Here is a 12,707-nt window from a genome sequence, read left to right on the forward strand (position 1 = left end):
TGGTCAAAAATAGTGCACTACACACTCAGTGTACAAAACATTAGGAACACCTTCCTAATATTGAGTTGCACAACCCCCTTTGCCCTCAGAACAGCCTCAAGTCGTCGGGGCATGGACTCTACAAGGTGTCGAAAACGTTTCCGCAGGGATGCTGGCCCATGTTGACTCCAATGCTTCCTACAGTTGTGTCAAGTAGGCTGGATGTTCTTTGGGTGGTGGACCATTCTTGATACATTCTTGAGCGTGAATAACCCAGCAGCGTGGCAGTTCTTGGCACACTTAAACCGGTACCCCATTCAAAGGCACTTAAATCTTTTGTCTTTCCCATTCAATGGCACACATACACAATCCATGTCTCAAGTCTTAAAAATCCTTCTTTAACCTGTCTCCTCCCCTTCATCTACACTGACTGAAGTGGATTTAACAAGCGACATCAATAAGGGATCATAGCTTTCACCTGGTCAGTCTATGTCATGGAAAGAGCAGGTGTTCCTAATTATTTGTCCACTCAGTGTATTGGGAATAGGGTGCCATTTGGGACGCAGGCCATATGTTCTCTGAGCCCCGAGGTTCCTCTCTCTTTCTCCGGGTGGTATATAATGAAGATTTCACTCATCCTTTCAGCATTTAAATGGCTCTTTGTGTGAGAGGAGGTAAGCCTGTTTCAGTCAGGCCCGTGCGGACACTTAAATCCGCCATGGCAGCTGCAACAAAGGACCCCTAGACCAGGACACACAGACAAAGGGTGTATCTCAATACTCTTGACTAGACCCTCGTCTAGGACACACAGACAAAGGGTGTATCTCAATAGTCTTACTGGTCCCTAGTCTAGGACAAACAGATAAAGGGTGTATCTATTTGTTAATTTGGACCCCCATTAGCTTCTGCAGAAGCATCAGCTACTCTTCATGGGGTCCACAAAAAACATGACAAGTGACAAAACACTGATACACTGATAGACAAGGACAGTCCCACAACATTCAAATACAACGATATACAATACAACAACAAAAAATGATGTCTGTGTGTGTGTCCCCTCACCATCCCCGTTTTGGACTTGGGAAGAGACCCCTGGTAGCATGTCTTGTGGGGTATGTATGGGTGTCTGAAGAGACCCCTGGTGGCATGTCTTGTGGGGAATGTATGGGTGTGTGAAGAGACCCCTGGTGGTATGTCTTGTGGGGTATGTATGGGTGTGTGAGCTGAATGTGATTTGATTATGCAGACAATTTGGAATTTTTGCCACAGTAATATTTATCATAACTAGAAGAGAAGCAGTACATCTCTGGTCAACCCTCAACCAGGAAAGACTGGCAAACACGTTGTTCATATTCATTTTGGATGTGCAGTTTATTTATTTTATTTATTTCACCTTTATTTAACCAGGTAGGCAAGTTGAGAACAAGTTCTCATTTACAATTGCAACCTGGCCAAGATAAAGCAAAGCAGTTCGACAACATACAAAAACACAGAGTTACACATGGAGTAAAACAACATACAATCAATGAAGTAGAATAAAAAAAAATAAGTCTATATACAATGTGAGCAAATGATGTGAGATAAGGGAGGTAAAGGCAAAAAAAGGCCATGGTGGCAAAGTAAATAAAGTATAGCAAGTAAAACACTGGAATGGTAGATTTGTAGTTTGAAGAAAGTTAAAAGTTAAAATATAAATAATATGGTGCAAAGGAGCAAAATAAATAAAATAAATAAATACAGTAGGGGAAGAGGTAGTAGTTTGGGCTCAATTATAGATGGGCTATGTACAGGTGCAGAGATCTGTGAGCTGCTCTGACAGCTGGTGCTTAAAGCTAGTGAGGGAGATAAGTGTTTCCAGTTTCAGAGATTTTTGTAGTTCGTTCCAATCATTGGCAGCAGAGAACTGGAAGGAGAGACGGCCAAAGGAGGAGTTGGCTTTAGGGGTGACCAGAGAGATATACCTGCTGGAGCGCGTGCTACAGGTGGGTGCTGCTATGGTGACCAGTGAGCGGAGATAAGGGGGGACTTTACCTAGCAGGGTCTTGTAGATGACCTGGAGCCAATGTGTTTGGCGACGATTATGTAGCGACGGCCAGCCAACGAGAGCGTACAGGTCGCAGTGGTGGGTAGTATATGGGGCTTTGGTGACAAAACGGATGGCACTGTGATAGACTGCATCCAGCTTGTTGAGTAGGGTATTGGAGGCTATTTTGTAAATGACATCGCCGAAGTCGAGGATTGGTAGAATGGTCAGTTTTACGAGGGTATGTTTGGCAGCATGAGTGAAGGATGCTTTGTTGCGAAATAGGAAGCCAATTCTAGATTTATCTTTGGATTGGAGATGATTGATGTGAGTCTGGAAGGAGAGTTTACAGTCTAACCAGACACCTAGGTATTTGTAGTTGTCCCCAAATTCTAAGTTAGAACCGTCCAGAGAAGTGATGCTGGACAGGCGGGCAGGTGCAGGCAGCGATCGATTGAAGAGCATGCATTTAGTTTTACTTGTGTTTAGGAGCAGTTGGAGACCACGGAAGGAGAGTTGAATGGCATTGAAGCTCATCTGGAGGGTTGTTAACACAGTGTCCAAAGAAGGGCCAGAAGTATACAGAATGGTGTCGTCTGCGTAGAGGTGGATCAGAGATTCACCAGCAGCAAGAGCGACATCATTGATGTATACAGAGAAAAGAGTTGGCCCAAGAATTGAACCCTGTGGTACCCCCATAGAGACTGCCAGAGGTCCGGACAGCAGGCCCTCCGATTTGACACACTGAACTCTGTCAGAGAAGTAGTTGGTAAACCAGGCGACGCAATCGTTTGAGAAACCAAGGCTACTGAGTCTGAGGATGTGGTGATTAACAGAGTCAAAAGCTTTGGCCAGGTCAATGAAAACGGCAGCACAGTATTGTTTCTTATCGATGGCGGTTACGATGTCGTTTAGGACCTTGAGCGTGGCTGAGGTGCATCCATGACCAGCTCTGAAACCAGATTGCATAGCGGAGAGGGTGCAGTGGGATTCGAAATGGTCGGTAATCTGTTTGTTGACTTGGCTTTCGAAGACCTTAGAAAGGCAGGGTAGGATGGATATAGGTCTGTAGCAATTTGGGTCGAGAGTGTCACCTCCTTTGAAGAGGGGGATGACAGCAGCTGCTTTCCAATCTATGGGGAATCTCAGACGACACGAAAGAGAGGTTGAACAGGCTAGTAATAGGGGTTGCAATAATTTCGGCAGATAATTTTAGAAAGAAAGGGTCCAGATTGTCAAGCCCAGCTGATTTGTAGGGGTCCAGATTTTGCAGCTCTTTCAGAACATCAGCTGAATGGATTTGGGAGAAGGAGAAATGGGGAGGCTTGGGCGAGTAGCTGTGGGGGGTGCAGTGCTGTTGAATGCAGTAGGGGTAGTTAGGTGGAAAGCATGGCCAGCCGTAGAAAAATGCTTATTGAAATTCTCAATTATAGTGGGCTTATCGGTGGTGACAGAGTTTCCTATCCTCAGTGCAGTGGGCAGTTGGGAGGAGGTGTTCTTATTCTCCATGGACTTTACAGTGTCCCAGACCTTTTTAGAGTTCGAGTTGCAGGAAGCAAATTTCTGTTTGAAAAAGCTAACCTTGGCGTTTCTAACTGCCTGTGTGTATTGGTTTCTAACTTCCCTGAAAAGTTGCATATCGCGGGGGCAGTTCGATGCTAATGCAGAACGCCACAGGATATTTTTGTGTTGGTTAAGGGCAGTCAGGTATGGGGAGAACCAAGGGCTATATCTGTTCCTGGTTCTAAATTTCTTGAAAGGGGCATGCTTATTTAAGATGGTGAGGAAGGCATTTTAAAAAAATAACCAGGCATCCTCTACTGACGGGATGAGGTCAATATCCTTCCAGGAGACCAGGGCCAGGTCGATTAGAAAGGCTTGCTCGTTGAAATGTTTCAGGGAGCGTTTGACAGTGATGAGTGGAGGTCGTTTGCCCGCTGACCCATTACGGGTGCAGGCAATGAGGCAGTGATCGCTGAGATCTTGGTTGAAAACAGCAGAGGTGTAATTAGAGGGCACGTTGGTTAGGATGATATCTATGAGGGTGCCAGTGTTTGCGGCTTTGGGGTTGTACCTGGTGGGTTCATTAATATTTTGTGTGAGATTGAGGGCATCAAGCTTGGATTGTAGGATGGCTGGGGTGTTAAGCATGTCCCAGTTTAGGTCACCTAGTAGCACGAGCTCTGAAGATAGATGGGGGGCAATCAGTTCACATATGGTGTCCGGAGCACAGCTAGGGGCCGAGGGGGGTCTATAGCAGGCGGCAACGGTGAGAGACTTGTTTTTGGAGAGGTGGATTTTTAAAAGTAGAAGTTCAAATTGTTTGGGTACAGACTTGGATAGCAGGACAGAGCTCTGCAGGCTATCTCTGCAGTAGATTGCAACACCGCCCCCTTTGGTCGTTCTATCTTGTCTGAAAACGTTGTAGTTAGGGATGAAGATTTCAGAGTTTTTGGTGGACTTCCTAAGCCAAGATTCAGACACAGCTAGGACATCCGGGTTGGCAGAGTGTGCTAAAGCAGTGAATAAAACAAACTTAGGGAGGAGGCTTCTAATGTTAACATGCATGAAACCAAGGTCATTACGGTTACAGAAGTCATCAAAAGAGAGCGCCTGGGGAGTAGGAGTGGAGCCAGGCACTGCAGGGCCTGGATTCACCTCTACATCCCCAGAGGAGCAGAGAAGAATAACTATGAGGGTACGGCTAAAAGCTATAAGAATTGGTCGTCTGTGACGTCCAGAATAGAGAGAAAAAGGAGCAGGTTTCTGGGGGCGATAAAATAGCTTCAAGGTATAATGTACAGACAAAGGGCAAGGCGTGCTGCTCTGTTTTGAGCCAGCTTTGCTCTGTCTTTTTTTTCTGCACCTGACCATATAAACAGACAGTAATCAAGATGGGACAAGACCAGAGTCTGAACAACTAGTACAGTTGATCTTTGTGTCAAAAACACAGACACACCCCTCCCCATCTTCACAACAACTTAGTCAATATGACTTGACCATGATAACTTCACCCCATCTTTACAACAACTTAGTCAATATGACTTGACCATGATAATTGACCATCCAATGTTATACCTAGGAGTTTAGCTTCCTCAGCTTTCTCAATGCTCACACCCTTTATACACCACACCAGTTAAGGTCTTAGAGAATGTTTAGAACCAAATACAATGCTTTTAGTTTTAGATATATTCAAGACCAGTTTATTATTACATCCCCCATTCTGATAGTGACCGTGACCAGTTTATTATTACATCACCCATTCTGATACTGACTGTGACCAGTTTATTATTACATCACTCATTCTGATACTGACTGTGACCAGTTTATTATTACATCACCCATTCTGATACTGACTGTGACCAGTTTATTATTACATCACCCATTCTGATAGTGACTGTGACCCGTTTATTATTACATCACCCATTCTGATACTGACTGTGACCAGTTTATTATTACATCACTCATTCTGATACTGACTGTGACCAGTTTATTATTACATCACCCATTCTGATAGTAACTGTGACCAGTTTATTATTACATCACCCATTCTGATACTGACTGTGACCAGTTTATTATTACATCACCCATTCTGATACTGACTGTGACCAGTTTATTATTACATCACCCATTCTGATACTGACTGTGACCAGTTTATTATTACATCACCCATTCTGATAGTGACCGTGACCAGTTTATTATTACATCACCCATTCTGATACTGACTGTGACCAGTTTATTATTACATCACCCATTCTGATACTGACTGTGACCAGTTTATTATTACATCACCCATTCTGATAGTGACTGTGACCAGTTTATTATTACATCACCCATTCTGATAGTGACCGTGACTACTCATTTAGAATATCAGTGAGCTCACTGGCTTTGGGTGCTGCCATGTAGAGTGTGGAATCATCCGCATGCATAGCCATTCTAGCTTGGTGTAAGACCAGTGGTAAATCATTTATAAACATAGAGAAATGTAACGGCCCAAGGCAACTTGCCTGAGGGACACCGCACTGTACATATCTGATGTTAGAGAAGCTTCCACTGAATAACTCTCTGGGTTCTATTGGTTAAATAGCTCTCCAATCATGTGATGTCAGGTGATGTAAACCCATAGCAAGGTAGTTTCTTCAATAACATTAAAGGCTGCTCTGAAATCTAATGATACAGCTCCAATATCATCCTGTTATCCATTTATTTGAACCAATCATCAGTCATCTGAGTCAGTGCAGTATAAGTTGAGTGCCCTTCTCTATATGCATGCTGAAAGTCAGTAGTTAGGGGCGGCAGGTAGCCTTTCGGGCCAGCAACCGAAAGGTTGATAGATCAAATTCCTGAGCTGATAAGGTACAAATCTGTCATTCTGCCCCTGAACAAGGCAGTTAACCCACTGTTCCTAGGCCGTCATTGAAAATAACAATTTGTTCTTAACTGACTTGCCTGGTTAAATAAACAAAATAGAAACTTGTTCTCTGAAAAATAGAACTGTATTTGGTCATAACAGGCAGCAAACTGATTGGTTGGCTGTTAAAGCCAGTAAAGGGTGCTTTACTATTTTTAGGCAGTGGAATGACTTTAGCTTCCTTCTTCACCTGTGGACACACACACTCCTTTAAGCTTTGGTTAAATATATAGCATATAGCGGTAGAAATACAGTCTGCTTCCATTGTCAATGGTTTCCAATCAAGGTTGTCTATACTTGGTGACTTTTCATTATTGATGGATAACAATAGTTTCTCTACCTCTCCCACACTAACTTGACCAAATACAAAACAGCAATCCTTCTCTTTCACTATTAGATATTTTATATATTAGTATGATGGTTCGCTGTTCAATACTGTCATTTCATTTCTGGGTTTTTCCAGTTTTAGTAGTGAAATATCCATTTGAAATGATTGGCTGTATCAAAAGGTTTTGTTATAGGTGACCTATCAACTTCAAAGAACGATGGAGATGAATTGGGTTTTCTGTCCATTATATCATTTAAGGTACTCCAAAGTCTTTTCCCATTGTGTTTTATGTCATTTATCTTGGTTTGGTAATATAATTTCTTCTTATTTTTGCAAAGTTTAGTCACAAAATGTCTCAATGTACAGTATGTAAACCAATCAGCTGCATCATGTCTTTGAACCATAAAATGTTTCAATTCCTCATCAATCTAACATGGTTCTAACATGGTTCTAACGGGGCTCTAACAGGGTTCTAACAGGGTTCTAACAGGGTTCTAATGGGGTTCTAACAAGATTCTAACAGGGTTCTAACAAGATTCTAACAGGGTTCTAACAGGGTTCTAATGGGGTTCTAACAAGATTCTAACAGGGTTCTAATAAGATTCTAACAGGGTTCTAACAGGGTTCTAACGGGGTTCTAACAGGGTTCTAACAGGGTTCTAACAGGGTTCTAATGGGGGTTCTAACAAGATTCTAACGGGGTTCTAATGGGGTTCTAACAGGGTTCTAATGGGGTTCTAATGGGGTTCTAACAAGATTCTAACAGGGTTCTAATGGGGTTCTAACAGGGTTCTAACGGGGTTCTAACAGCGTTCTAACAGTTGTCACAGTTAAGGTATTAACATGTTTGTCAACAATTGGCATGAATCATTTTACAAATACTTCCAGTGCTGCATCTGGATTTACTTCCTCAAACACATCAGACCAACATGTACATGTTGTACATCTTCAACAAAAGAGTCCTGAGAAAACATATTGTATGATCTCTGATGAATTTACTTTAGGCCCAACCTTTGGCACTTTCCTTGTTATTGACAAAAGGTTATGGTCACTACAGCCAATGGGAACTGATATTAGTTTGGAGAAAAGTTCTTCAGCATTAGTGACTATATGATCAATACAAATGGATGTCACAGATCCAACACTTATTGGTACACACTCTAGCTGGGTGAGTGATAATCTGGGTTATATTACAGGCATTAGTCACAGTTAGAAGATTCCTCTTGAGAGGACAGCTAGTTGCTAACCAGTCACTGTTCAGGTCACCCAGAAAATAGACCTCTCTGTTAACATCACACACACTGTATCAAGCATTGCACACATATTATCCACATACTGACTGTTGGCACTTGGCCTATAGCAACACCCCAAAAGAAGAGTTTAGTCGAGGCAGGTGAACCTGTAGCCATATTACTTCAACAGCATTTGACATGAGATGCTCTTTAAGCTTAACAGGAAGTAGTAGCTGTTGTCTCTGAATATAAACAACTACACCTCCACCATAGGAATTCCTGACTTCTCTGTAGATGTTACAGTATATCCCTGTACTGCTACTGCTGTATCATCAAAATAATTATCTAAGTGAGTTTCAGATGGCCAGTATATGAATTTATCCGATATTAGCAAGTTATTCAATTCATTAACCAGATATAAAGGGTGTATCTCAATAATCTTGACTAGACCCTAGTCTAGGACCCACAGATAAAGGGTGTATCTCAATAATCTTGACTAGACCCTAGTCTAGGACCCACAGATTAAGGGTGTATCTCAATAATCTTGACTAGACCCTAGTCTAGGACCCACAGATTAAGGGTGTATCTCAATAATCTTGACTAGACCCTAGTCTAGGACCCACAGATTAAGGGTGTATCTCAATGATCTTGACTAGACCCTAGTCTAGGACCCACAGATTAAGGGTGTATCTCAATAATCTTGACTAGACCCTAGTCTAGGACCCACAGATTAAGGGTGTATCTCAATAATCTTGACTAGACCCTAGTCTAGGACCCACAGATTAAGGGTGTATCTCAATGATCTTGACTAGACCCTAGTCTAGGACCCACAGAATAAGGGTGTATCTCAATGATCTTGACTAGACCCTAGTCAAGGCCTTTGATCATAAGGAGGAGACAATGACATCATAGATTGTTCAGCATCATCTCTCATGGCAACCGCAAGCCATGGGTCACGTCACGTATCCCGAAGTCGCCACGGTTACCAAGCCAGGCTTTATGACAAAGGAACTGTCCTTGAGTCAGTTTATACAATACCACACACACACACACACACACACACACACACACACACACACACACACACACACACACACACACACACACACACACACACACACACACACCTAGCGCCAGACAGTCTGGGATATGTGGGTCTATATTGTGATTGTTATCTGTCTTGGTTATTATAGTGTGTGTGTGTGTGTGTGTACGTGCATGTGTGCCCGTGTGTGTGTCGTCGGCCCATTCCTTGAGCTCAGCAGGTGTGTGTGTTGTAGAATGTATTTTATTGCGTGCTTTACGTAATCACCATCATGTAGTCCACCTGATCACGGGCGGCAGCTCTAAAACAACCCCCAGCCATAGACCTTATAACACCAGAGAGATTACACAAGACAATGGCAGAGAGAGAGCGTGTGTGGGTGGGGTTACATGCAGAGCAGAAGAGGTGGTGAGAGGGTTGAGGGGGCAGCAAGTGGATTAAACACACACACACACACACACACACACACACACACACACACACACACACACACACACACACATTGACATCCTTAAGGAGCAGGGGAGAGGGGAGGGGAGGGGCAGTTGTGTCTTTGCCCCCCCAGTGAGGTGACCTTTTGTTCAGCTGAGGGCTCAACCGAAGTTCCTTTAGGACACACACACACACACGCACGCACGCACACACACACACGCACACACACACACACACTCCCAGTTCCAGTGGGGTCATTAGTGATTAATAAGTAGCAACATGCCCCAGTAGATATGATAAAGGTCAGACTGATCATCTCTCTATCCTGATACTCTACTGGCTCCACCCTGGGGACTGGCTGGGTGTGTGTGTGTGTGTGTGTGTGTGTGTGTGTGTGTGTGTGTGTGTGTGTGTGTGTGTGTGTGTGTGTGTGTGTACTGTATGTGTGTGTGTACTGTGTGTGTGTGTGTACTGTGTGTGTGTGTGTGTGTGTGTGTGTGTGTGTGTGTGTGTGTGTGTGTGTGTGTGTGTACGTGTGTACTGTGTGTATGCGTGTGTAATGTGTGTGTACTGTGTGAGTGTGTGTGTGTGTGTACTGTGTGTGTAGTGTGTACTGTGTGTGTGGATATGTGTGTGTGGATATGTGCTGTGTGTGTGTGTGTGTGTGTGTGTGTGTGTGTGTGTGTGTGTGTGTACTGTATGTGTGTGTGTACTGTGTGTGTGTGTGTACTGTGTGTGTGTGTGTGTGTACGTGTGTACTGTGTGTATGCGTGTGTAATGTGTGTGTACTGTGTGAGTGTGTGTGTGTGTGTACTGTGTGTGTAGTGTGTACTGTGTGTGTGGATATGTGCTGTGTGTGTGTGTGTGTGTGTGTGTGTGTGTGTGTGTGTGTGTGTGTGTGTGTGTGTGTGTGTGTGTGTGTGTGTGTGTGTGTGTGTGTGTGTGTGTGTGTGTGTGTACTGTGTACGCATAGCGATACATGAAATCTGTAGTGATGGTGATATGTTTGACATGCCAACCATGTAGCCTCCTACCCTGAGAGGAGGACAGAGACCTGGAGGATAAACAACACCAACAGACAGAGACCTGGAGGATAAACAACACCAACAGACAGACAGAGACCTGGAGGATAAACAACACCAACAGACAGACAGAGACCTGGAGGATAAACAACACCAACAGACAGAGACCTGGAGGATAAACAACACCAACAGACAGAGACCTGGAGGATAAACAACACCAACAGACAGAGACCTGGAAGATAAACAACACCAACAGACAGACAGAGACCTGGAGGATAAACAACACCAACAGACAGAGACCTGGAGGATAAACAACACCAACAGACAGACAGAGACCTGGAAGATAAACAACACCAACAGACAGACAGAGACCTGGAGGATAAACAACACCAACAGACAGAGACCTGGAGGATAAACAACACCAACAGACAGACAGAGACCTGGAAGATAAACAACACCAACAGACAGAGACCTGGAGGATAAACAACACCAACAGACAGACAGAGACCTGGAGGTTAAACAACACCAACAGACAGAGACCTGGAGGATAAACAACACCAACAGACAGACAGAGACCTGGAAGATAAACAACACCAACAGACAGACAGAGACCTGGAGGATAAACAACACCAACAGACAGACAGACACCTGGAAGATAAACAACACCAACAGACAGAGACCTGGAGGATAAACAACACCAACAGACAGAGACCTGGAGGATAAACAACACCAACAGACAGACAGAGACCTGGAGGATAAACAACACCAACAGACAGAGACCTGGAGGATAAACAACACCAACAGACAGACACCTGGAGGATAAACAACACCAACAGACAGACAGAGACCTGGAGGATAAACAACACCAACAGACAGACAGAGACCTGGAAGATAAACAACACCAACAGACAGACAGAGACCTGGAGGATAAACAACACCAACAGACAGAGACCTGGAGGATAAACAACACCAACAGACAGAGACCTGGAGGATAAACAACACCAACAGACAGACAGAGACCTGGAGGATAAACAACACCAACAGACAGACAGAGACCTGGAGGATAAACAACACCAACAGACAGACAGAGACCTGGAAGATAAACAACACCAACAGACAGAGACCTGGAGGATAAACAACACCAACAGACAGACAGAGACCTGGAGGATAAACAACACCAACAGACAGAGACCTGGAGGATAAACAACACCAACAGACAGACAGAGACCTGGAGGATAAACAACACCAACAGACAGAGACCTGGAGGATAAACAACACCAACAGACAGACAGAGACCTGGAGGATAAACAACACCAACAGACAGAGACCTGGAGGATAAACAACACCAACAGACAGACAGAGACCTGGAGGATAAACAACACCGACAGACAGAGACCTGGAGGTTAAACAACACCAACAGACAGACAGACACCTGGAGGATAAACAACACCAACAGACAGACAGAGACCTGGAGGATAAACAACACCAACAGACAGACAGAGACCTGGAGGATAAACAACACCAACAGACAGAGACCCGGAGGATAAACAACACCAACAGACAGACAGACACCTGGAGGATAAACAACACCAACAGACAGAGACCCGGAGGATAAACAACACCAACAGACAGATAAGGATAAGGCTCTGGTCTGGACTACAGCAGAGTTATATAGAGTTTACACAGACAGAGATAAGGCTCTGGTTTGGACTACAGCAGAGTTATATAGAGCTTACACAGACAGAGATAAGGCTCTGGTCTGGACTACAGCAGAGTTATATAGAGTTTACACAGACAGAGATAAGGCTCTGGTCTGGACTACAGAAATTGGAGTCTGTCTGTCTCTCTCCTCTCTCTTCTCTGTTCTCTCCAATCCCAATTCTCTCTCCCTATCGATCTCCTTCCCCATTAGTTAAGCTACCTGCTTGACACCCCCCTGTCGCTGTTTCTCTCTACCCCCTCTCCCGCCTCTCTCCCTCCCCTTTCTCCTCCTCTCTCTCCATCACCTCCTCTATCCCATCTCTCTCTCTCTCCCTCTCTCTCCCTCACCTCCTCTCTCTCCCTCCTCTCTCTCCCTTCATTCATCTACTCCCTTCCCTTGTCTACTCCCTCCCCTCCTCTCTCTCCCTTCCCTTGTCTACTCCCTCCCCTCCTCTCTCTCCCTCCCCTCCTCTCTCTCCCTCCCCTCCTCTCTCTCCCTTCCCTTGTCTACTCCCTCCCCTCCTCTCTCTCCCT

The sequence above is a fragment of the Salmo trutta genome, unplaced genomic scaffold, assembly GCF_901001165.1.
Source record: "Salmo trutta unplaced genomic scaffold, fSalTru1.1, whole genome shotgun sequence".
Lineage (NCBI taxonomy): Eukaryota > Metazoa > Chordata > Actinopteri > Salmoniformes > Salmonidae > Salmo > Salmo trutta.